The sequence below is a fragment of the Lagopus muta genome, chromosome 18 (genome assembly GCF_023343835.1).
Source record: "Lagopus muta isolate bLagMut1 chromosome 18, bLagMut1 primary, whole genome shotgun sequence".
In the NCBI taxonomy this organism is placed as follows: Eukaryota; Metazoa; Chordata; class Aves; order Galliformes; family Phasianidae; genus Lagopus; species Lagopus muta.
Genome location: NC_064450.1, coordinates 8,537,851 through 8,564,866, shown reverse-complemented (window position 1 = coordinate 8,564,866; position 27,016 = coordinate 8,537,851). Strand labels below are relative to the sequence as shown.

General features: G+C 45.9%; 1 protein-coding gene across 15 annotated transcripts in view; it reads right to left on the bottom strand.

Annotated features, from left to right (window-relative positions):
* UTP6 (UTP6 small subunit processome component) overlaps positions 1–27,016 on the bottom strand; it is a 144,354-nt gene that overhangs the window by 28,480 nt on the left and 88,858 nt on the right. For all 15 annotated transcript variants that reach the window (XM_048964692.1, XM_048964694.1, XM_048964695.1 and 12 more), the window contains 2 exons: positions 1,810–1,917; positions 999–1,174 (listed from right to left, as the gene is read on the bottom strand). The gene's annotated coding sequence lies outside the window, so the exon portion shown is untranslated. The remainder of the gene's footprint in view (positions 1–998; positions 1,175–1,809; positions 1,918–27,016) is intronic.

The following is a 27,016-nucleotide window of genomic DNA, read 5'->3' as shown; positions in this document are numbered from 1 at the left end:
TGTTCTGTAATTTCTCTATGCAGCATATACATGCAGTATATATTTTTTTTCCTTTTCTTTTGGCCATAAATACAAGCAATACGTCATATAATTCTCTTCCTCTGTAACGTGCCTGGTTTTTGTGCTGGTAAAGTAACATCTTATCCTTTTGTAGTCTGTTACAGTGCACTATAGAATTTTTATTGTATGTTACAGTCTGGTTTGGAGATCATCCAGCAGAGCTATCTGCTTCCTTTTAAAAATAAAATAAAATACTGTATTTTTCATAAAGTGTATAAAGCCATGCAGAAATCCAAGCATGGAAAATAAACACAGTATTGCCAATACCAAGCATTTACCAGGCCTGTTCTGGGCCACAAAATCATGAGTTTGCCTTACAAATCTTTAGAATTCAAAGACAAGTAATTTCAGGTTTCCTCGACTTGCCTCTTTTTCTTTCGAAACTTCTTGGTTGTTTTCAGGCTATTCCATACAATCAAAGAGTCGACAATTTACCTTCAATTTTAAAGAATGCTGAAACTTGCACATAATTACAGGATTTGGGGAACCAGAGCTTTCAAAAACAACTGTAACAAAATTTGTGGTAAAGCTGCCAAAGCTGGTGCTGCTGTAGGCTGAAATCTGGTACCTGGCATAGGGCTGACACATCCTCATCCCCATTAACCCTCACCACTGAGATGCAGACAAATAAGCGGTGCTGTGACTGACTCCAATGTGTACAGCTGCTTCTCTGTGCTGCCCTTTGGAAACTCCAACTTTCTGGCTTACTGCTTGGCAGGCTTTCCCCAAACTGCTCCCCAAATTGAGACACAAGTCCCTTCCAGCCCTCCTGAATGTCATACTGAAGTATGTTTATAACTCATTATTGGCAAAATAAGCAAGCAACAGACAGTGCCTTGCTTGCTCCCACACGTGTTCATCCTGACCAGGCTGAGGAGTGCCTGAGGTCAGTGCACACCCACCCACTGCTTTCAGAGCCCTCTGCACAGTGCCCTTACCTTGCAGGTGTCTCTGAACGGAGTCCCAAACAGCCCTTCCAGCCCAAATTTCCAGGGCTCAGCACAGCCTGCAATGCAGTTACTGCTGTGCAAGGATCCAGCATCCTCTCACAGACCCTCATCCCAGGAGCGAGGTGTGACAAGAGACCACCAGGATGGGATTTACAGCACTGGCTCTGGTTTAAAAAAAAAGGGGGGGAGGAGGGGGCAAATTACCAAGAGGTTGAGCTATTTTGCTCTGACATTTGCAAAACAAAACATTTCAATTTTCTGTGTCAAAATGAAACTTTGACTTTTCAAATAAAAAAAGGTAGAAAACTAAAAGAGCATTCCAAACTAACATGAAATTTTGCTTCAAACTAAAATATGATTTCCTTTAGCAGGGTTTGAAGTTTTTTGGCTTTTTTTTCCTCTTCAAGAAAACACTGAAATAAAAGATGGTTCTAATCAATCTCAAACTAACACTGCTTCTCCACAGTTTTTCTGCATAACTCTTACACTGAAATTAGCTGTTCTCTCTGCTGTGATGACACTCCCAGTCCCCAGTGGCAACTCACAGCCTATGGATCCATGTGCTGGTCCAGTTCTCATGGGCAAGGTCACACCTGTACCTGCTGAAAGGAACGGCAATGGCCTGACAGCAGTGAGTGCTGAGTGAGGCATTCTGCATGGCTGGGACTCACCATGGGATAGGAGCTGCACCAGGGGATTTGGGGCTGTTTTATGCACAGGAGTCATATGGAGTTACCACATCTGTACAGCAGAGTTCTCAGTTGTGATGTTTGTTAAAGAACAGAAAGGGGCAACGTACCGTCTGAGGTGCACAGGGAGTGCAGCTGGGGAGGGCTGCAATGCATTCCCATCGGTGCCGACATCCTCAGGGGTCGTGGGATTGGCCTGTGCGTGAAACAGGGCTTCCCTGGCAAAACAAAAGCATTTCACTGCAGTCAGCAGAGCTGGACAAACAAGCAGAAGATGATGGATCATCTGTTTTCTACAGCCCAGCCCCAGGCAGGACTCAGGGTAACAGCACTGACAAATACGGGTGCCAAGTGCTGTGCCTTGGCTCTGCCCGAGGTGCATGCAGCCAGATTTTACTGGTGCTAAGAGAAGCACTAAATCCTGTGCAGAGCAAGGCATGTGGCTCACCACTCCAGGCAAGGCTGTTTTCAGTTTCCTGAGACAGTTGTGAATTCATTTTAACTCAAGATTTGAGCACAAGATCATTTTTCCCTTCTCTCATGATGGGAAAGGAGCTCAAGTACACCTCACCCGCTCACCACTGCCAGCCTGCAGTTCTTGCACATTTCCATGCTGGGTTCATGGGAATCATTCAAGAGTGTGTCAGCTCACATCCAAGCCCAGCCAGCATCATTCTGCAGCTCAGATCTTCTCAGAAACAGCTTTGGTGTGCAAGGCACCAGTTTCTTCACATCTGATACACTGAGTCTGCGGTCTGAGATTTCACATCCAGAAACCAACTTTTGTCATCCTGACACAAATGCTCAGGATCCAACCCTGCAAATGATGCACTAAAGGAGCCTCGCTCACACAGGCAGCCCCACAGCACATACAGGAGTGCCTGCCCCAAGCACAGATCCATTTTCAGATGATTTGTTATGAAGTGCATTAATTAAAGGGCGTCTTTCACTGCGGCATTTGTTGCTAGCAAATGGGCTGTGTGTAGCAGTGATATGTTTCAGTGTTGACCTGTAAGGGTAGCATCACTTGAGCAGTGATAGGGAGGTGTTGATGGGATAAAGCCCACCCTCTGGTACCTCCATTTCTGCAGCTGCAGCCATGCCAGACGTGGCATGTTTCTCTGTTCCACAGTCCCAGGGTTAATGCTTAGCAAGTGCCCAATGACTCCAGTAAGAGTGCAAAGAGCTCACTTTGTGCTGGGTGCTGAATGAAGTAAAAAGCAAACCTTGTACAAAAGCAAAATAGAAAAACGCAGGTGGGAAAAGGGAGATACAGGGTCGGATCCAGTTTAGATGCCCAATTCCTAGCAATAAGTCACCCAGATTTTGAAGGGTGAGGCATGGAGGCAAGTGAGGAGTGCTCCTACAACCAATGGCACAGCTTCCACAGCCATTATGAGGGTCCCCGTGTGCCCTGCAGGGCACTGTGCCCCATTCCATCAGCTGCCAAGGGCCCTTTGCTCCAAGAAAAGAAAAGTAACACAGTTCTCTGTAAATTTCAGTTGTTAAATACACCCTTACATTTACATCAGGTCACACTGTGAGTCAGTGTGACACATAAAAGAGCCATTTTGCAGCACAGTGCTATGTGCCGTAGAGATGTGATCAATCACACAAAGCAAATAACCAGCTCCTACAGCTCCCAGCTCCAGCAAGGGCAAATGTCAGCCCCGTGCCAGGAACAAGCCCATGAGCTTTCCCACCCACATGGGGCAGAGGCTTCAAAGGAGCCCACGGGATCTTGAAGGAGATGGGCTCTAGGAAAGAGATGGGTGCAGCAGCTTCCAGTGCCATTTCTGACTTGAGAAAGCAAAGTGAGTCCTGCCCAACCTTTAGTCCAAGGCAGGTCAGCAGGGCTGCGGGGCTCCGGAAGCTGTCCTAATATTTACCTGTGCTCAGGGCACTCACGGAATCACAGCGTTCAGTCACACATGGTGGCTAATCAGACTAGGATGCTGAGAGTCTGCCAGCCCAGCCCAGGCTCACACCGTAGCATAAAGAGTAGGTGAGGAATCACGGAGAGCCAATATACAGTGGAGAACTGTTTGGGAATGACTTGCTGAAACAGCCCCTGAACTCCATGAAGATTTTGTAAGCAGCACTGTAAAGAGTTTTCTTCTAGGCTTTAGCCCTCGCCTGGTAAAGGAGAACTCACAGCTTCAACAGACTGCAAAAACAGGGAAAACAGCAACCCGAAGTGCCACAATCCCCGAAAGGAAAAAATCTTTATCCTGTGTCCGGGCAAAGACTGAACTCAGATTTAATGGCAGAAGCCTGTGCAGCTGCTCGGGCAAGGTTTGCTCCCCGGGTTTTCGGGGGAAGGAGGCAATGCGGGGAAGCCGCCTGCAGGGAGCGCAGCCTCGGGCGCCCGGTGCCGGCACGGGGCGGGCAGCGATGGCTCGCAGGCAGCAGTGCGGGCTGCGCTCGGGTCCCGCTGGCTGCCGCCTGCCCGGACCGGGCTGAGCGCTGCTGGGCTGGCACTCAAACCGCTCGGGGTTTGCCGGGGTTACAGCAGGCGGCAGCCACTCCGCTTCCCAGCGTGCGAGAGGTCCGACTTGTATCCTCGTAACCTCTGCTCTAAACAAAGCGGCAACGCCATTAGGCAAGACAAAAGCCAATAAAAAATCTGGATGGTGAAAGAGCCCATGTGTGGGGAAAACGCACTATTGACCCAACAGGGCAGGGAGCAAAATTGCAGTTAAGATCTTATCCTGAGACAGTATGGATTGCCCTGATTTGTGGCAACACACTTAAACCTCTCTGCCACAGAAGCTGCTTTTCTGCAAGACATCGCAGAGCAATATTGCAGCAGGAGCGCAGCAATACCCAGCTCGAGGATTGCAGGGGTAAATCCTCTCTGGGGAGGAGCCAGCGCTCCAGGAGCACTTAGCGATGCCAAGACAGAGCTACAGAGCTCTACAAAGAGCTCTCCTGCTAATTGAGCAAGTGAAGGCTTTTTGGAAGAAAAACAAATATATTTGCAGACAGGCTGAAACAATAAAGGGAAATTTAAAAAGCTGAAGAAAGGGACCGGAAAGTCAACAATAGGAATTAAAATCTCAGAAGCTGTTGCCTGCAAACAGGCTGCAGAGTGTGTGCTGCCAGAGAGAACTCACAGCCTCCGTCCCTTCCTCTGTGCTGCTGTGCGTTACCTGCATGGGAGAGGAGGTGGCTCTGCGAGAGGCTGCAGGAATCGACATGGTGCTTCAGAGAGCAATAAATCAGCAAGCATCAAAGCCAGAATCAATATCGAGGATTTAAAGATCACAAGTGTTGAAACTAAGAACTTTCCTTGGGGAGGAGCCAAACGCCAGGGAAAGGCAGAGCTGGTGGGAAACACAGGGCCTGAACGGGAGGTGGCTGTGCAGCACGGCATGCAGCTGGAGCCCCACTGCCCCTGGGAACACTACAGCTATGGAGCTACAAGCAGATCTCTTCCTAACAGGAGAATGCCAAATTCATTCCTCCTGTGGTTCAACCATCTCCATCAGCCGCGATTCCACTGAGCTACAGGGCTGGGATGTAAAAGCCCAGGTTTTGTTGCGTTGCTGGGGTGATGGCCGGGGATGGGAGCACTGCTCACAGCCACTCCAGCACAAAAAACCCCACGCTCTGTTATGCACTGACATCCAAACTCACACAATGTAGGAATCAGTCACCAGGAACACAGCAGAGAAAATCACATTCTTACAGAAGAGATCCATCTAGCAGTTGGCCATTTTCTCCAGCACAAACCACAAGCCTTTGATGGATTTCCAAGGAGGATTAAACCGTTTCTCAGTTTTGAGAAAAAATTAGGGTATGCCTAAAGTCATTTGCAGTACCCACATTTAAGCAAGATGCCTGAGTGTATGCTCATATCCCTGCATTTCCTTTAATGTCAGAAGAAGACATGAGCTCCCTGTGCCACTCACAGCACCCAGTCCTCAGATGCCCCTGGGATGGAGCCTGCATTCCCCAGCCACAAAGAAGCTCAGGGAGCTGGGTGCCAACCTCATGGAGCACAGTGAGCAGCACCAACCTTCCCAGCCTCCAGAAGCAGTTTCTTAATGCAAGAACCCACCTAGATCCTGCTCCAGCTGCTAAATTAGATGCCAATCACTGCCGTGATGCTCAGTTCTTCCTGACACTGCAGTGAGAGCTGCTGCCCACTGCAGTGCTGCCAAAGGTGCTGCAGTTGAGGGGTGATTCAGTCTGCTTAACTCAGACCTTCTCAAACACTGTGGGCCAGGTTCACATGATAAAATCCAGTCATTCCTTTGAAATGACTTTAGTTTTTGCTATTACTGAAAACTACTGGCTTATTTCATCAGTGTTATTCTGGATTTACAGCAGTGAAAATGAAAGAAAAAACTGAAATTGCCTATCATTGTCAGTTAACTGGGGTTAGCACAGGGTGTGAATTTAAAGCAGAACTGTCACTGAATTCCTTCCCAGATTACAGCAGAATTGGAACAAAGACACAATTGGTTCTGGATTAAAATAGCAGGATTTGGGAATGTGTACTGCAGAGCAGCATCCTCTTCTGTTTTGTAACTCCGGAATAGCAAGAGTAGCTGTGCAGGCTCAGCAAGGTGGCTCTTCTATTCTGACCTTCTGGGCATCAGGGAAACTGCTTCCCACCTCCTTTCTTTTCCAAACCCAGCTGACTCTCCTGAAAAGGGTTTCTGTTCACACATACAGTATGAAATTCTATAGGGCCCACCTGCATCATTTCCTTTCAGCATTACCTTTTATTACTAAACTCTTAATTTATTTAAAATGGAAAAAAAAAATTCTCACAGAAAAGCAGAACAAGGATTTGTAGGAGTACAGCAATGTTTTCCAAACATGCTTTCCCCATGAGTCAGGGTCCATCCTGTGCACCAACACATCCTGCAGACTTGCACTAACCTGTGGGCAAAGCTGGAGGTGAGCACAGCCCAGACACATGAAAGACACCAAGAGAAACCAAAGGGAGAACTTTACATCCCAGGAACAGCCCTACAGGACACACTTTCCCAACAATTTTATTCCCAGGATATCAGCACACTGCTAATTCTGCTCCACACTATGAAAACTGCATCCCTGCTGCTGGACTCACAGGGTTTTGGAGGAGCTCTGACATCTCTGCAAAAGCAGCAATTATAATAATCATAATCACCACTGCCCTGTGGTGCCCTCACTGCGAAGCACAGGGGTGCCCGAGCCTGAGGGTTGTGCACTCACACACAACAGTTACTCCTGTAAAATGCCTCACCTGGACATATTTATTCCGAAATAAAATGTGACTTGATACCATTTCCTTTATTCCTTTGGACAGTTTGGTTGCTATCTTTTAAGGTGGATTAGGCTAATGCAAACAATGCTATTTACTCCAAGAACCATACTGTTGTTACACCAACAACTTACACAGCAGTGACATTATTCCTTAGTTTTAGATACAGAAAGCACACAATTGCATATGTTACTAATCAGTATATATCATTTCAGTGTCTCAAGGACCAAAGAGCCTTCCTGATGAGGACAGATTGGGTGAGTCCCTGTGAGTAAGGCTCCCTCCCCCAAAGCATCACCATCTGATCTGAAAGGCAGGCAGTGATTTTCTAGCATCTTGGGCTGTGATTATAGGACAGCATATCAGCCCAAACATCCTGAATGCTCTTAATTAAACTCTGAGGGTGAAAAATTAATCACCACAGGTATTTTATTATGCATGACCAGTTAAAAAAAAAAAAAAATCACTTAAAATTTACATAATGTTGAACTGAAAATTATTTAGCAGTCACACTGAGACTTAGATAATTATTAATTATTTAACCTGTCTTTCTATCACCAGGGAGGAGCAGGCGGTGCTTTGCCATCACTCTGCTGCATGGGGGATCTCAGGAAGAGGCTGCACTGCTGCATTCCTGCCCTCCTGCAGCAGCCATGCTGCACACCCTGCAACAGCCCTGTGCTCATGGGGACTGCTTCTGCTGCCCTCCCCACAAACAGCTCTTTATCTAACTCCACAAATACTTATGCTGTATGCTACTAATTAATCTCCAAGACAGACTTGTGTGGAAAACACTGTTCAGAATGCTGGGCAGGATTATAGGCAGGTTTCTCCAGCAGGCAGAGAACGTGATGGGACAGGAGTTCCCATGCAAGTACTTGCCCTGCAGTGCTCCCAGGACAGCCCTGCTCAGCAGCACTGCCATTGCTCTGGGATATCCCCAACACTTGTGACTGTGGGAGCACACCAGACCTGTGCTGCTGGGAAGGGGCACTTCCATCTCCGGAGTGTATTCACTGCTCTGTCCACAGTGCCAACATATCAGCCCAGGAGAGATCCCTCAAGGTAAGACGATAACCCGCCTTATCAAATAACCACTTTAATGAGCCAAGATTGCAAATAAGAGACAATCGTGTGCGATAATGCCTGAGTATGAAACCAGATAGAATATGGACTGCCATGATCTCTGCAAAACACAGGAGGCGGTTTATATAGATTTTCCTTAACAACAGGTATAGCAAACATCAAAATTCACCTCAACATTTTGAAACCAGGCCCCAAAATTAGCCTCTTAAGAAAGTCCAAGGGCATCTGGTACCAGGTAAATGATTCCCCACTGCACTGCATTTTAAAGATAACAATAGTGACTGTAGCAAATTACTGCGCTATAAGAAGCTCTGCTACACATTTCATTGACTGCAAGAAAATCTTGGCCCATGATAACATCAGCAGGAGATCAGCTCAGATCGTTCCTCATCCTAAGCAGCTGCCAGCCACACACCGCATGGAGTGACTCTGCTCTCCTTTCCTACTGACACCACACCAAAAAGCCAGTCATAGATTCTCATCTACTGTGCTGCTCAGGGCCCTCAAGAACTTGAGTAGACAACTTAGGGAACAGGAAAGGCTTTACCATTAGTGGCATCTACCTGCTTGGGTGATTCAACACACGGAAAGTTTCACTTCTAAGTAATTCTCATTTCTGGTCTGTAAGTCACCAAAGCAACAGCATGCACAGGGACTGCATTCTGACACAGCTGGAACCTCCCCTGCTGCTGGATGAACATCTCTGAGCTCTTACAAGTAGAACCATAAATGGCAAGGTAACACCACGAGGTGACTTATGCATAGTTAAATCTCCTCATCTGATAGCCCAAAAGATAATCCAATTCATAACTCGCTGTGTGCCCATGCAAAAATGTGACTGGGCCAAGGCTCAAATAGGAGGAAAAAAAAAAGAGAGATCTGAAAGCTAAAACTTCATTGGACCTCAGACAGGGAAGAGATGGTGTTAGCCTGGCCAGTATGTATTTATACACCAGCCTTCAGAGAACAGCAATGCTCAGTTGTCCTCATATGTTTGTCTGCCTGGGGAGAGGTTTCCAGTTACACAAATTTATGGCTGGGTGATATTAACAGATCTGATCTCTTGAGAAAGATAATGAAGTCCAGGCAAGGAGCAGAAATGTCAGTACGACAAGCTGATCGCTTACTACACCATAACTTAATACATCCTGTGCATGTTTGGGAGGATGTTTTTGATGAACTAGCAACTTAAATTAGCAAGGAATTTTTAGCATGTGCCTGGTCTTCTCATACGTCAGGTATCAGGATTCACCTTCAGAGGGGAGATCATTCCCTAAGCATGACTCCATTTGCTCCAGCATCGCGATTTATGACTAAAAGGTGCTTAGAGGGATGAGTGGAGAAGTGGAAACATCCACAATTATTCAGGGAGAGCAGATGTTATTGGACAAGAGCGTGCACCATCAGTTTCCAGATAACACAGCTCTCTTTTCTGAACAGGACAGGAGAAACCACAGCCAGAGCTGTCTGCCTCACAATGACCAGAATAACAAAACACAGACAGATGTGCCCTGTTCTCCAAAACCAGAGGACAGGTGTGGAGCAATTTGTAACACTCCTGAGCCCAGACAACTAAGTCCTCCTTTTGCACATCCCTGCAAGATCAGGGAGTGAGACTGGTGACTTTCCTCCTCCAGCAAAGCAAAAGACTGTGCAGGGCAACGTAAACATTGCAAAGGTGGATCATGGTAGGATGAAACAGAATGGCTGACACGAGCCTATTGGTAGTTTGTAACAAAACTGTGACAGAAGACAGGTTTAGGCCTCCTGCTTTGTTATCTTACTGTAGTCAGATCCTACTTACAAGACCAGTGAATACAACAGCTAGAGAAGTGAAACTGTTTACTTGTAGTAAACTGCTGATGCTCATAGCTTTTGCTCCATGTGCCTCTCATGTTGCTTTCCCATCCTTCCAAATATAGTCTCCTGTGATAGCCAAGATCTGGAAGGCTTTTAAGCAGGAGTCTGTTCCCAAAGGGCAGCGCGCTGTGCAATTTGGCCTTTGCATATCACTGGCACTCAGGATAGAGAAAGAAATAATCTTCCTGGAGATTAGACAGAAATCTGTACAAACTCAGAAACAGGGAGATTAATTGCTAGAAATATTACCAAACCTGTGTACCATGTGAGGTACATGCTCATGCAGGGTGTTGCGTATGTGTGGATCTTTATATAGCAGGCATGGTGGGCGTATGTACATACAATCTGCCCAGAATTTCACAACTTAACTGGGTGGAGGGCAAAGAAAGCTGTTGTGTGGAGGGAACAGAAGGATCCTTCCATTTCTTCTATTAACTGTATAATTTGTTAATTCTCAGTGACCTGCTGGCTCAGAACGAGTGCTGGCCTATAGCTTTCAACTCTGACCCAATCTATGAATTCAAATCCCGATCCTCTTTTGTAGCCATGGGAAAGTCCACAGACATCCTTCAGATCCAGAGCTAGAAGGAAGCAAAATAATGTCCAAGAGCCATAGAGAAAGCAGAGGCCTGAAAACAGAAAATAGTGACAGAAGTGACAAAGACTGACCTGCATTTTATCAGCACAGGAAAAGTACCTCAGGTACTGCCAGAGCCCACAAAGCTGCCCATGCAACAACGTGCTTTGAGCTCCTTGTATAAAGTACTGAGTAAAATGCTGGTCCACTGAAGTCTGTGGGAGCTTTGCCATTGACTTCAACGGTAGTTCCAATCCTGCTCTTTCATTTCTTCTGCTGATAACACTGTAAAGAGCTTCACTAAGTTAGGAAGTGGAAACACACCCAAGGCACTGTGAACGATGAGCTGCATGTCTGGAGATGGTCACTAAACTGTAAATAAAGCTGTAAGTGTTTGGACTTTGCTCACAGAAATGTGTTTGTTTTTTTTTTCCCAACTGAAAATTCAGGCTTGATAGAGAGCAGGGAGAGCACAATGACTTTGAAAACCTCCTGGGGCAGACTGACATGGAAGACCAAGCTGATGCCAGGAACACAAGTAACTGACCTCTCTCTTAGAAAGTCATTTGTGCTAGCCAAAATACAGGGTATAAAATGTGTATTAGCAAACAATTAAAACTTCTGACAGCAGCTGATAGAAGGATATTCCAGAGAACAGCTCTGTGGGCCCTCAGCCTTTTGTTCCTTTCCATATATATTTTCGCTTGGTTTTAGAGTTAGCTCCCGAGCCCACACCTCCCAAATCACTGAGCTGTCCAGGAACCTTCCAAATTCCCATCAGTTTTACAGAGAAGGCATCACATCTCTTAATTTTCAAGGGAGAGCTAGAGCTCACCAGACTTGGTAACTATAAAACATTGCTCGCAGTCTGGGCTTTCTTGTGACTGCCTTCCCTTCCCCAGGCAGCGGTGGCAGAGCAGTGCAGCAGCTGAGCAAACACAGGCTGGTGTGCTGAGCTGGGAGAGCTGGTGAATACTTTGGCTACACCCCAAAGTCATGGAGCACAGAGGGAGAGGATACCTGTATATGAAGTTTGGTTTCAAGCTTTAAACAAGAAAGGCGTCAGTAATCACAGGATTTTGATATTTCTAAGGGCTAGCAGAAAAACGCAGAATAACGAGGTTTGACGTAATTCCTGAATTACATCTTCCTTCTCTGGTCCATACTGCAAATTCATGCATTTCTAGGCTGTGTCACTCGGAAAAGTAAGTAGTATGGCTTCATCAGACAGCTCTGCCCGACGTCACGCTGACCACAAACACCTCTCTGCTGCTCTCTGAGAGAACCCTGCAGTATCATGCTAGCTGTACACAAACCTGGAAGACACGCAGGTGTTTAGATCTCCTAATCTGAGCTCCAAATCTCACTGAGAGCCATCTTCTGGTTCTCAGTGCATCTTTTGATCTAATCCTTGTCCTGACTTGTATCGGTGATAATGCCACTGGCAACAGGTGAAGTCAGGAATGTGAGAACAAAGAAACGTAGAACAGACGGAGGCCATCCAGGCCATAAAGCCCAGCTTTCTGAAAAACTTATGAGCCTGAAAACTTCTAGTTCTTCTACCACTTCCATTTCATCAAATAAAAGTTTTTAAATCGCCCTATAAACAGACATGTATTGACATTTTCCATCCAATGAATGAACGGCTGTTCATTTAAAACCAAAAATCATTTTCACATAAATGAAACTAAAATTAATTTTCATCTTCTAGATTAACAAAAACTGAGATGCTGTTAAAAAGTATTTTACAAGGTTGATGCGGACTTAAGTTAGCAAGTGCCAGAGTAGCTGGCACCTCGCTACCATGCCTGGAAGAACTGCTAACCAGAGCAGAGCTCCTCTGACCCCCTTGCACAGCAGCCCTGCTCCTGCCCATCAGTCACCCATTGCAGAGAGCACCCAACGCCCTGCACGCATGTGCTCAACAAACAGCAGAGATGCACACTGAGCTGTACAATGGAAAGTGAAATGAGAAAGGATGCACTCCCTCGATAGCATGAGACTCAAGACATGAGAGCAATAGATGCCAGAAAAGCAGACAGAAAGAGCTGCAGCATCTATTACCATTTACTGGTACACTGTTTTTTGCACACAAAACACTTACTCCTGTTCCTGCCAAAGTTAAAAGCAGAATTCCCACTGGCTGGCCTAAGAATCAGGCCCACTACGTATTTTAAGAAGTTAGATCAGCAGCTTTCAAAGTCTCTGGAGGGTTTTCATAACACTGCCTAATTAATTCACAGGCAAATAGATTATTTCTCAGGAGGTGAAAAGCAAGAATTATTTAAAAGCAGCCTTTAGGCAAACTACCAGGGAATAAGAAAAATATAACTACTGGTTATGTCAGATTTCATTTTCCAGATCAAAAATTATTCTATCAGCTCCTTCTCTTTGCTGTGAGTCTTAAAAGGTGTAACGAGAACCTGCAAGGGCAGGAAAAGAAACTGCTCCATGCAGCTCCAGATACCCATGATCCACACTGTAATGCACTTCTGCTAACAAACATCTCCTAAATGGGACCACACCAAGGCATGGCAAGGAGGCACAAAGGTGGAAGTGCTTTCCCCTCATCTCCAAGTCTCTTCTGCGTGGGGCAGAAAAGCTTTTTTCATATTGAATTATGCAATGCAAGTGACATTACAGGTCACAGCTTGATGTAAGTAGGACAACTGTAACCCCTTAGCCCAAGATCTGCATAAAATAATAATAAAAGACCTTATCCAGAGGTCTTATTTTCTAAGTACCATAAGTTAGTCTTGGTGGGAAAGCACAGCTGCTGGTGAAGTCCCACAGAAGGTTAGTGACAGCGCTGGAATGAGTCAAGGTCTTCTCACTGCCCTGCTGACAAACGCTGCCTCCAGATTTGCAATCGCTGTAGTTCGGCACAGATCTACTGAAGCAACTGAAACTCCACCTGCTTACACCAGCACTGGTTTTGGCTTGAAAGGGTGGTAAATGTTTTTCGAAATTATGTGTGGAACATCAGAAGACGAAAAAGGCATTAAAGTCTCAGGTCCTAGTGGAAGTCAATACAACCAAATTCTATAATGTCTCTTCAAAGAAGCCAGCTCAGATGAGAGTGATAGGAGAGCTCTCATGTTAATACATCACTTAGCTGATAATTTAGAAAAGCTTACTTAGTATTAGTTCTATGCAGAAGAGGTTTGTGCTTCTTAATCCCACCTAAGCCTTTTAAGACACTAGGTTTTTTAATTCAAGGTTTTACAAAGGAGAGGGTGTTAAACTCTGTCCTACACAAAGAAGAAAATGGTGCAGGCTGGAGAGCAAAGGACCCTGTGAAAAGCACAGCAAGTCAAAGATGTAGCAAACCATTAGGGCCAGCTTTGTGGCATTCCCATGTCCTGTGTGGGCAGTGGGAAGGAGTGGAGGGCACAGCACAGGCTGGTCGGACCCTGCCAGGGTGAGCAGAGATGCTGCAGCCAGCATGAAGGGAGGCTGCTGTCAGGGCAGCAACTCCAAGTGGGGGAAAGCCCAGGATATTCCCCCATCAAGTTCTGTGAGATAACTACAAGAACAAATCAAGCAGATATCAGGTGACCAATAGCTAGATCATCAGCCAGAAAAGCATCTCACTAAAACTCTTCTGTAAGCAGCAATATTATTTCTGATTAGCTGCAATACTGCTGCAGTTGCTGTTCAAAGCTGATTCTCTCTGCTTTGCCTTCAGGATGTGGGAATCATTCCTATGCAACAGGAGTGGTAAAGGGCTCTGCATTATTCAGCCCTGCTATCCCATCAGCCTTACTCCTTCTCCCCACACACTGAACAAATTTCCCCCACAGCAAAACCAGCTTCTGGAAACTCCCAGGTTGGGATAACAGTGTCTTTGCTCTTGGCACAGCAGAGGTGATGGCTGCTGCTCCCCTGCCAAAGTCTTGGTTTGGGGGAACTCTGCTGCTGAGCTGTTTTTCTTTTGGGGGGTGTTAAACAGCAGTTTTGAAAATCTTTAAATATTCAAACTTGGGCTTAGCCAGTCAGATCCAGAAAGCACTCAGAAAACACCAGCTTCTGAGCGGGCTGGCGCAACCTCCTGTTTTTCTGGGATGCCCTCCAGGTACCTGAGGACTGTAAAGCAGAGAAGAAGGGAGAGTCAATAATTCACGCTTTTACAGGACAAGATTCAGATAAGCCTGAGCAAACCATGCGCTCTGCTGGGGCTTAGCTGCTCCAGTCCTTACATATTTTTGGCTGACAGCTCCTTTGAATCCTAAAGGAAAATTAAGAAGCTTGCTGTTTTAAGAGGTTTTGCAAATCTCCTTCCTTTAATTCTCCTCATGTACTCTATATGGGTGTGTTCTCATTACAGTTAGGAAAGACCTGAAGATCTTGTTTCCAGGCTCTTCAGAATGGGGCAGATTTGAATTCAAGTCACGGGAATGTGAAAACAAAAAAGGTAACACTGAAGGATTTCCTTACTCACCATCCTTCCCTAGACTTGACTTGGATCTTGGGAGTTTTACTGATTTCTGTATCTTTTCACAGCTACAGTGCCAAAATTGTATTTGATGTTAACGCACTCCAAACAAGACATTTACATTTCTTCATGGAGTCATCTAGATTTGAATGCATTTGGCCCAAAAAAACCCCTAAGAGCTGACTCATGGTTGGTCTGTACAGTAAGGCAGGTATTGTGGCAGTCGCAGTCAGAGCCGTGCGGAGTGGTCTAAGGGAGATTCTGATGAGGACACTTAGGATTATTTTAAGTCTTCACGATGCGCACAGAAAACATAATGCAAGCAAGGACTCATTTCTGTTACATTCAAGAAAATGTTTACGTTGGCAGAAAATGTATCTCTTCAAAGCCTATTAATGCAGCATTACAAAAGGCAGAACAGTCAGTTCCTCAAACCGGAGCTCAAACCTGTTTACTTTGGTGAAATAAACAGTTAAAGCAACAAGGGGTGCAGCGCCATTGGACAGTCCAATACGCCGAGCCCAATCCTACAAATGCTTCCTCTTACGAGGAGGCCAAAAATCAAACTAAATGATACTAATCAAATTTAAATCAAACTTAAATGACGTTAATACACATAGCAGCTCTGTTCTTGCCAGCAGTAGCTAGAAATAAAATTTATCAGGCTATTTGTCAAGGTGCAGTCTTGCAGAACACAATGGCATAAGCCTAAATAACACATAAATAAACAACATTTTCATTAAGTTTTTCAGCTGCTTTAGCCACAAACTGGCAGTCATGCTCACCAGGCAGAAAATGGTTGTTTTTTAATAGGCTGTTCTGAGAGTGGCAGGCAACAGGGACACTTCCAAACCGTATCTTACTATTTTATCAATCCCAGCCATGCCAGGACAGACGCTTGGGCTGCCTCCAGGCAGGACAGCTCTGTGTGACCGTGCTGCTCCCAGCAGGCAGCCACAGCGTCTCCATCCTGCATTCCTGACACCAGGACACCACTCCCATGCTGGGACGAGCACAGTGCAGACATCCAAGCATGTTGCATGGAGCCAGCCTGAATAGGAATTGGTGGTGCTGAGCCAGAGCTAATAAGGCTGGCGAGACCTGAGCTGACTCCTGCAGTCATGAGCGCAGGGAGCCAGGTCAGGTCCAGCACTGTACCCAGGCTTTACCCTTCCCAGAATCAGGAGCACTGGGAAACACAGCACAGAGAGCAGCTCAGCTCCCACAGAGGTTACTTAGCATCAGTCAGCCTTATATCACACAGAGCTGTCTGCATATTTCACACTGCTCTTTCCAGAACTCACATTAGCCAGTTTCCTTCCTTACCTGAACCATCCCGGTGTCTAACATGCAGTGGTGAGCTGAAACTAATTTGTAACAAAATTAAAATATTCTGATGAGTTGTAGCCAATCTGTAGTGGAACCGTTTGCAAACAGATGGTCAGACTTATCACGACCATTTAGTCTGATCTGCTGGTTAACGTGGGTCACAGAAGTTCCTTCCTGTTGGTAGATTACTTCTGAGAGCTATCAGCCAGCACAGCACTGGGCCAGCACTGTTCTCCATCACCTGTGTGGTGACTTGAGCAGTGCAGCTGAGCAGCATGGCTCTTTTTCCAGCATCACAAGATTCAGAGAGGTGCAGTGGGCCCCACTGTGCTGGGATTCAGAAGGAGCTGTAGAGGGCCACCACCAGCTCCAGGAGCTCGTACTACCAGCTCCCATTGGCAGGGGGCTGTCACAAAGCCCTGCCTCCACTGGCAGGGAAATCAAGCGGAATTTTGCTTAAGTAAGGGCTGAGTCAATCATGAGTCAGGACTCATGGACTTGGCCCAAAGCATACATACATTTTAAAATAATTGCCTTGAGTGCTTGGATAAGTTTTCAGCAACAGTGGGGAGATGTGAATAATTTTGGTCCAGAATGAAGATCAAAGACTGGTGAACACATCCATGCTACCCAGCCTTGTGGGCACTGTCCAGCCCAACCACAGGAGCTGTTTGCTTCCCAGGGTGAGAACCTCAACCCATGAGTGTCGAAGAGTGAAATCATAGCTACTCTTTGATGTATTTATATGGGTGGAGATTCCAGGTCATGCAATGAAATGGGATTACTCACACCCTTTTGTTCCCAGGGATTAAAGCCTTTATCTTCACATTCTCAGCAGGAATATCATAATGTTTTGGGAAAGAAACCTTAAGATCTATACCAGTTACACACTGCTGTTCTTTTAAATATATATGATATGTGGTTAGCCTTCAGGACAGAATACAGAAGCATAAGAACAAACAAATGAACTAACAGTAAAGGACGGAGTACAACTGAACAACTGAGCACGGTCTATCAGTATGGGCCCAGTCTTTTTTTTTTTCCCTCACTCCCACAGAGCACTCATCACTTGTAATCATATGGGAAAACTGCACCAGCAAAATAACATATTGTTAATATTCCTACGTTGATTCTTTTCTGCCTGTGATATCTTGCCCTAGCTTGAACTGCCCCAGGCACATCTATTACATTCATCCAATGGATATGGCTCCTTCAGGTTTGAAGGTAATGAAGAGATCCATTAAAGCATTTGCCTGCTTGGTACCAAGTTCATATCTCAAAGGATGAGCGTGAACCCAACATACAAAGTCGATTTAGGAGCCAGAAGAATAACTCAATTTAACAGGTATCAGCACTCCACAGTAAGTATCTCAGTGCTTGTTCTGACCTCTTGGCAAATGCAAAGTAAGCCAAAGTAGTTCTTCCCTTCCACAAAAAAGGGGATAGCCACATTGCTTTTACTGGGGGTATGAGCATGAACAAGGCAATTATGGTGAAGAAGCTGGCATGCAGGAGCTTGCTATGCTCAGGTAATTTGCCTGCACATCAGAGCCCGCAGCGCAAGCAAGTCTCAGAACCAGCACAGATTGTAAAGTGGGGTCAGAAATACACAACCTGGGCAAGGCACAGCTACAGAACCTCAGCACCGCTGTCATGGGTTACATAGAAACCTTTCTGCTATACATTGAATTCATTCTATGTCATTTGGCATCACGGTAACTGACATAACATACATGTGAGTAACACACACACAGGTTCATTAGCAGCTCAGAAATTCTCCTGTGCTAAGAGGAAGGAGAGATGATATCACAGCACAGATGTAAGAGTGGAAATGGCGCTTCGGTTCAGGACCAGAAGAACAGATCTCTGTGGCAGCCCATGGGAATCCCAACAAGATTTCCCTCCAACCCAACTGTTTCTATTTGTATTTGTTTAGGTGATGTCCCTTTGTAATCTGTCTTAGCTAGCCAGAAGAGGCATGCCATAGGGAAGCTATTAGCAGTAATTAGCATTACTGGCCTTCAGCAGATGCTGTGAACCAACTGCAGAGTGCGAGGTGCTGTACAGGTCAAAGCAAGGAACAGCCATGCCCCAGAGAATATGAAGCTAAGTGAGTAAGCAGTACGTGTCAGTTCACAAGTTTAAAACATGCCTTACAGTGCTACTCAACCAAATAGCAATGACAGACTTCAAAAATCTATTTTAATTCCTCATGTCAAACCATGAGGTGAGCATCCTGTCTCCACTGCAGAACACAATGTCTCGTGCTCACAGTCATGAGGCAAAGTGTAAGCAAGAATCTCAAGCACACTGTGAAGCAGAAAAGGCAAATTCCAATTAAAGACTATTCAGTTAAAAAACTTGTGACATGTCTTTCTGACACTATTTTTAAAAAATGTTCAAGCATGATAGCAACTTGGCAAAGTGCAGAACAGGTTAGAGAAAACAGATGAAGAAAGAGAGAGCAGGGACTACATGCAATGAGAACAGCACATCACGCAGCAGCCACACCATGGGCACTTCAATCACTGCTCAGGATTTTGCAGACGTATCTAAGAGAGCCTTAATAAGGGATTTCATGCTCTGTTCCTTAAAAGGACAACCAAAATTGCACTTATCTGCCATCAGAGCAGACCACTGACCATAGGCTCAGAAAAAATGCTTTCACAGAGATCCCAGTGAGAGTCTCTCCCTCATCCTGCCATTACTTGGTAATCAGTGTGACCCAATTGGGACTGAGGGGGCCAAGGACTTGCAAAAGACTTATGCACATGCTTAAGACTGAGCACAAGAATAGCTGCAGTGAAATAAAGCACATTTATGAGTGATTTCATAGAGTAAGCTGAACTCTGCAACTGCTCGGCATTTCTGCTGATTGCATATGCATCAATAAAAGGATTGTTTTGCTAACAAGTATCAGCTGGGCGTTACATGGAAGGGAAAGGTGAAGACATGAGAAATCAGGATGGAAAGTTGGTTGCTGAAGGAAAATCAGAGACTGAAGAAAGAGTGTTTGGCTCTTCCAGCAATTACAAAACCTGCCCAGATCCCAGAAGGGAGAGCTGAAGTGAGCTGCCTGCCATAGTTGAGCTTCTATTGCTCACAAAGGTCAGCCTGGCCATAGGAAAGTGCGGGCACAGCCAAATGCCAAGAGCTGTGGCTTATTCCTGCAGAACAACCACAGATAGAAGTTCCGCTCCTCAGTTTCCCCCCTCAGTAAAACAGTATTGATCTTTAGTGAAGTTCTACTTGAGAAATCCTCATATTTCAGAACAGTGGTAACAGTGCTCTGCCTGACGGATATATATGTGCTGTATGGCACGAATGGTGGCATCACAGGGCTGCTGCCTCCACGGGGCTCTGCAGAGCACTGCTGCAGCAGGAACCACAGTTAAATGAATTAGCACTGTGTGCAAGGATCTGAGCTACTGCATTTGGTCAGTTATTGGAAGGGTGACCAGAACAAGAGAAATTTCTTCTTCTCCAAAGGCAGGGAGCCAAAAGACCAGCAATTACCAAACAATGTGCAGACAGAGCATCGCAAGCATTCCTCATGGGAAACGTAAGCCTCTGCTCCAATCCATGTGTGATGGGGAGCATTGTGGGCAGGCCAGGACCATGCAGAGCCGTGGGGATCGCATTTGAATCCTTAAGCCTCAAACTGGGCTCTGTTCCCCACAGGAGTGTCCAGGGCACAAAGGAAAGCTCTGAGCACAGCTTGAGCTCCGCCTCTGGCTTGCAGCAGCAGGGGCTGCCTAACCCTCTGTTCTGTTCCAACATACCAAAGTGGCTTCTTCTCTTTAGATATTTTTTAAAATGCACTTCTGAGCGCTATGATTTTTACTTTTAATCTGGGAACCCTAGAACCTGGTCCAAGACCTCAGGAACCATCCCAGAACATGCCCTGGAAGCCCAGAGTCCCAGCTGGACCCTTGCAGCCCCTATTCAACTCCAGCCCTGAACCGTGGCCCCTCATCACTCCTCCATAAGGCCAGCAGCCAACACAATTCCTGCTCAAAGAAGGTGGCACATAAATATATACCAGGTGTAGGAATGAGCATGAAGCCAATCAAGCAGTGAGAGCACAGCAGCATCACCAGATTGCACAACCACGTATGTGTGTACATACACTCACACACGTATCTACATACAATTTTCCCTTTTCCCGTAAGGCATTTTATTGTTTTGTTAATTCCCAGGATATAATCTGTTTTGCATTAAGTGGGATGTTAAGCATCTAATTGTCAAGTGCTGATAAGCCATGGGAAATTTTATGACAAGATAAACATCAGCTGAATGGAGATAAAACACTTCAGATGCTAAGGCAAGATTCCAGGTGAGATCAGCCTGCACGCTTGTGAATACCAGCATGGAAGGCATGCCAGGAGGAGCTGCAGAAATGCTACAGGTGGAAATGGACAAAATGAAGAGCTGAAGATCAGAATCAGCTGTTACCAACTGCTCTGCATTCCCAGCTGTGTGGGGCACTGACACTTTGCACCTGGACTGATGTCATCATCTGGGAATGGCCTCAAGTTTCATGTGTTTGATGTAAAACCTGTCATTTACTCCTAAAGTACCACAAGATCTACAAATAGTGTCAAGTACCCAGAAGTACCATAACACAGACTGTAAACATGTTTTTTTGCCCTCTTTTATCTCTTCAAATCAGACTTTGCAGCATGGCCCCAGCCCAACAGCTAGAGCCAGTCCCTTGCCATCTGGCCCTGCCACGAGAAGTTCATGCCCTCGTAGGTGAAGATGTGACATTTCTGCAATTCAAACTGAGCTTGTCAGCCCAAGTAACTGCTTGATCTTATGAATGCCAGCATTACGTTCCACTTCCTCCTGTCCATGTATGTCACACTATCCTACTACAGGCAGCGAGCTCTAAGCAGAGACTTCTCACGGCTGCAGCAGCAGCCCCAAGGCTGTGTGAGTCAGCACACTACCTCACACCTACTACCAAGACCCAATATTTGGGTGTCACTTTTACTTTGGGTACTGGCCCATTGGTTTTGTGATTACACCTCTTCAGTTGTCAGTAAGCTGCTGTCTAGAGCAGCATAAGCACAAGGGAAGGAAAACACATCCACTTTGTGCTGGCTCTAGACTAACAGCCCCTCCATCAGCCTCAGTGTTGCATCAGCTGGCTCCTACTTATCTCCATGACCTCCTGCTACTTGCCACTCTCTGTCATGATTTTGGAACAGCCAATGCAGCGATTGGGTTTTGTGATCCTAGAAGACTTTGAGTTTCTTAACCTCAAGCACTATTTGTTTTGCTTGGCACATTCTCTGTGACCGAACAAGAATGGGACTGGCTCTCCAGAGCAGCCTTGGGGTTAGCTGCCTCCAACCAGAGCCTGGAAGTGACAGTGATCCTGCCTCTAGCCCACCCCACAGACCTCTGACAGTCTTGTCTGGAGAAGCTGCACAGTAAAGGAAAGGTCTTACATGTTGTGTGAATTGACTGGGAGCTAGAAGAGAGGAGAAACATATTCCATCTGCCTCTGGCACTCTGCTTTCAATGGACACAAAATTGCAGGGCACCCAGTTGCTCCAAAACAACCACCTAGCACCCCTGTCCTGTATCTTCAATCCACCAGCACAGCTGGCTCGTACTCCAGCTTAGCAGGCTCCTGCTGAAACCAAGCTGAAACCAAGGTTTTCTCCTCACAGCTCTTCCCCCCTCAATGTTTTGCATCATACAGCTCTCTGTTGAGTGAACAGCTCAGCTGGAATTCTTTTCCTACTCTCTGGGCTGCCCTGACGATTTTCTCATGCTCTCTGAGACTGGTGGGGATTTCTTCCCTCTTTACAATTCTTTTCTATTTTGTTTAAAAGATGACTATTTTCAGGTACCTGAAATTTCCTGGTAATTCAGCGTTAAAAAGCAACTGGCAATAAGCTCACTTCCAGTACTGAAGAAGCTGCTTTTTTCCTCCTTTTACTTTCTTTTCCCATTTTTGCTACACAAAGTGTGAAAGGAAGCCAAGAAGGAAGCACTGTAAAGTTTCTACGTATTTTAGGGACAAAAGCAGTTGTCACTTCAAAGGCTATTTTTACACTTCATCATATCTCAGGTGACTCTATTACGCACAGTGCCACTGCAAGCCAGGTAACAACAAAAACAGTCTTACACTGCCTGTAAAATGAAGCTCACATCCCCAGCAGAATCAGAGCTGCGAGCCCTGCCTGGGGCTGGGCACTGGTGAGTCAGCACTGACCATCCCTGAAGCGCCTCCAGCAGCTCTCACCAGAGCTGAATCAGGCCTAATTCCATTTTAGCCTGCTAAGTGAAACACATTTCTGACAACTGCATTTTGTAGCTTCGAGTTATTTTTTGTCTCTGCTCTAAACTAACTTCACCTGTCTTTTTGTCAAAGACAACATCTCCCCACTGGCTTCTTGACCTGAAATGGATTGAATTTCAACACTGAAGCTCTCTGAGCTCAGATTTTGTGAGTGTTGCTTGCAATTACTGTAGGGATCTGAGAGAATTTGACATGAAATCCTTTGGCTCCAAATCAGTGTTTTACAAACACAATACTTTTTTTTTCTTTTTCCTCCTTTTTTGGCCTGAAGGTGGAATGTACATTCTTTGGGTAAAAAAGAAAAAAAAAAACCAACAAAAAAAACCCACCACTATCCACTTCTATGAGGAGTTCTAGTACACTGCTATTAAATCATTTAATGTAGGATCAAGCACTGCCCAGCAAGCTTAGCATGAATTGTTCACTGATTTGAAGTTACCTCTACGTGAACTGATGGATCACTCCAAGTGCTGCTCCTTAACGAGCTGTGGCTACCGAAAAGCACTGTTGCTACATTAACTAATGCATTAGAAGACTTAATTCAGATGACAAGGCAATTTCTTGCTGGCCTTCCTTTCACAGTAACATCTCTCCTTGCTCCTTCCCCAGGGCAACAGAGGTGCACTCTGCCTCTCAGACCTTTGCCAGCTTTCTCTAGGATGAAATTCCTAGCGGTAAAAGAATCTTGTTAAAAAATGTGAGGGGGAGGGATGAAAAAATTTCAGTTGCTTTGTAACTAATTTTGCTCTGCTTTGTTGCCCCTGATATTTCTAGCTGGCTGACTACAGCCCAGCGCTGCCTCCCCACGCACAGCCTGCAGGAATACCACAAGGACCCAACACTGAATGACCCAGATGTGGACTCCTTGCAGCTTAAGGTTGAAGCCCTACTACAGGACAGGCATCTGAAAGCCGTGTATGTATCTGAAGTCATCTGAAGAAAAATCCTCCTGAGTCACTGACCGTCTGCATGGAGATCACTGCACAGCTGGCATCAGTTTTTGCATTGCCAGGGAGGGCTAGCAGCATCTGGGCAGTGGGGATGTTGCCTATTCTGGCATTTAATTCAGCAAGGCCTAGGTTGTGCATGCTGGGCAGCTGCTCATGCTGATGCCAGCCTGGCTGCACTATGCCAATGCTAGCCCCTCAGCATGCATATAGGAAAAACACAGCACACCCACACTCAGAGTCACAGGCTCCAGTCCCAGCTGAGTCAACTCAGCCCCATGTTTTTGCAGAGAAGATATGTGGAATCTGATTGGGCTTATCACGTGTGTACAGGGCAGGGAGTGGCTCTTTGACTTCAAAGAACAGATAAGGCCATCAAAGTAATTGCCATCTTTAAACACTGTCTCCTTACTCACCAGATCACCACTGAATTCAGACTCCAAGCCTCTCACTCCAGTAACCAAGTGGATGCATTTAGTGCTTGCTGCTCCTGTTTTAGCTTGCAGAGTCAGCGCCGCCCTGGGGAGAAGAGTCATCAGGAATGACTTTCTGCTTAAGGATCAACAGCTTCTGGTTAGAAGCTTTGTCTGAGATACAACATGATATAATGCCCACTGCCTGGGGACTGTGAGCCCCCCATGGGGCTGTAAGCATCAGGCTGCCTACACTGGGAGCAGGGACTGCCTTTCCTTTATTCCCTGCGTAGCACTCCTGTGTTTGGGAAGTAAATGTATGAGGTTATATGTATCAGGTGTGGGCCTGAACTGAGAAGACAGTCACTTGGAAAGAGGGGCGTCCTGTTTAACCCCAAGGGCCTGTTCCTGCAGAGCAAGTGCAAGAGAGCACAGCAAGCAGGCAAGATGACAGGTTCCCCACCCTGAGAACAGGAGATGGGAGACACCACCCTTGGAAGAGCTGGGATGCCAGAGAAGAGGCAGAGGTGGATGAAAACAAAGTGAACTTTGTGGCTGACTCAGGGCAAGACACAGCCTTCTGTCAAGGGCTCTGCTTCACCCAGCACCACCTTGTTAGGACTCAGATGGAAAGAATTTCACTTGCGGGCAGCAGAGCAAGGCAGATACACTATCTCAGCACCCCACCCCATCTCTCACTAGGCTTGTCTCAGGTTTTGATATGCAGCATGCAAATTTGGAATGCATTCATAAATAAATGTCAAATTCTCAGATGTATTGTCAGCCTTAAAGAAAATGAGTGGACTTAATTAAAAATCCCACTGTTTCTTTTACTCATGACCTGAGTCACATCTACAGCCTTACTGCTATGTAAATGTGTAACACATGCATAGAAGTGCGACCAGTACTTACTGACTGTGAGAAGCCAGCAAGATGACTATGCCAGTATCTGAGAAAATCATCCAGAAGCTGTAGCAACAAGAGGTTCAACAACTCTGAGGATTCCCTGCGCAATATACTTCTAAATGATACGTAGATTGCAATTACTTTCAATTACAAGATGCCAAGAAGTTTTTTTTCCCATGTTTCTCATCCAATACATTTTGCTGTATTTCAAATACTTTGCTTCATCAGGTGACAGCGCAGACCCATACAGATCCAGATGTGCAATAATAATAACCGACTCATAGTAGGCTGACACCTATAACCCCTAAAAACATATTTGTCCAAGTTGACATTCCTGACGCCTATTTGGTTGCTGTGCTGCAGCTCCCGTATTTCTGACCCCAGAAATGCAGCACTCCCGCCTGGTGCTCAGTGGTGGGAATGTCAGCTCTGAGCACTAAGGCTGCAGGACACCCTGGGGCTGGAAAATTCCTGGCCCAAGGGGCCGAGGGCTGAGGGAAGGGCAGCATTCCCCATAGGCTGTATGTAACACGGCCACTGCTGTCCCCTGGCTCATCCTGCCCGGAGCATCACCCTCACTTTGCTTTTATCCCACCCTCACATGCTTTCGGTGGGATAAAAGAGGAGCCAGTATCAAAAGCACCACAACTGACATTAAACCAGCAGAAGGCACTCGCCTCGTGCACACAGTTATGCCCATGTTATCCCTACCCATGTTATCCCACGAGAAGGCTTCATCCAAACCACAACAAAGGCTTCCATGGGCTTTGGATGAGATCTGCTTCAAAGTTCTCCCTTTTCCAGAACAACCTCATTCTGGATCTATGTTGGCTTGTCACAAAACCAGTGGCAAACATCCAATGACTTCAGCAGTAAGTATGTTTTAGCAAAACTCATTACAAATGGGGTTAACTCTCTCCTAAAGAAGATAGCAAGCGTTGCTTTTCCTTAGAACACACAGGGGGCCCCTGGCTGGCATGTCCTGCTGGGCAGCCAGTAGCAAACCACCGGAGCACCGGGAGGTGGCTTTTTCCTGGCCTGAGCACACTCAGCCTCTTGGCTTCCCTTCATTCAGTTCACCAAGCAGACGCACAGACCAGCTGACCTGCTTTCCAGCTCTTTTCTACAGTCAGAGTTCCACCATGTTACTGGATCTTGTTTGCTGTTAATAACAGGCATTTACACCTGATGTGAACAGGCACTTACACCCAATGACTTGCACACAGCAAACAAAGACAGTGGGCCAACTCTTGTCCTCTTGACACTTACCATTTTTTAGCTCTAGCAGCATGCATGTAAAAGCAGGCAGAACACAGCTCAGTAATTTTGCAACCTGGGCTGTCAACCTTCAGTGCCAAGAACTCTACCTGTTGCAATACGAACACCACAGCATTATAATATCTGCAGTGCCTGCTCATGTGGTTAATAAAAGGTAGCCATCTCCTTTTTTAGTGAAGCAACATGGTTTGTATGTAGGATTTTCCACTTTTAACTCTTTTTTCCAAGAGATTAGAATTTGGTCATAAAAACCATATTCTGGAAAGATGTTTAGCAGAGACATTGCCTTGGCTCAATTGCAAAAAAACCTTTTGATAGCAAACTTAAATCCTCCATTCAAGCTGTGAAGTGGCAGGACTGTGACACCAATGCAAGCATTTTCACAGAGGTTTTTCACATTCCCATCTGTTCCACCACACCCTGGCCCATACAGTAACCATGGTCTCATTTAAGACTCACAGAGAGCAGTGGGAATTTTCCCATCACATTGCAGGGCTCTACCAACACATAACTCACTGCCCAATTTTCTTTCCTTTGCCTTTTTGCTGAGCATGCTCTTACCTAAACCTAGCCTAAGCTCAGCAGGCCAGCTCCGCTTGGTACAACATCTGAGCATGTGCCTTAGTGCCAGGATTCAAGAATGCTCTTAAAAGCTTTGCTGATATCAGAACTGAGGGGCCTTTAGGTTCAGTTTTCATTCCCACAGCACTGGTAGAGCTGCTTTCAGGGACTGCTTGCTCCTCTTTACCGCTCGTGAAGTGCAGAATCTCCAGCCCTGCTGGCAACTACAGAAATCCCTCTCCACTCTGGGAATGCATCGTTAATTGTGGAATTTGGAAATAGTGGATGTCCTTGCAGTTTTCAGACTCTCACTGTTGAGAAAGCAGATCCTGTAAGAGGACTCTGTGGGACT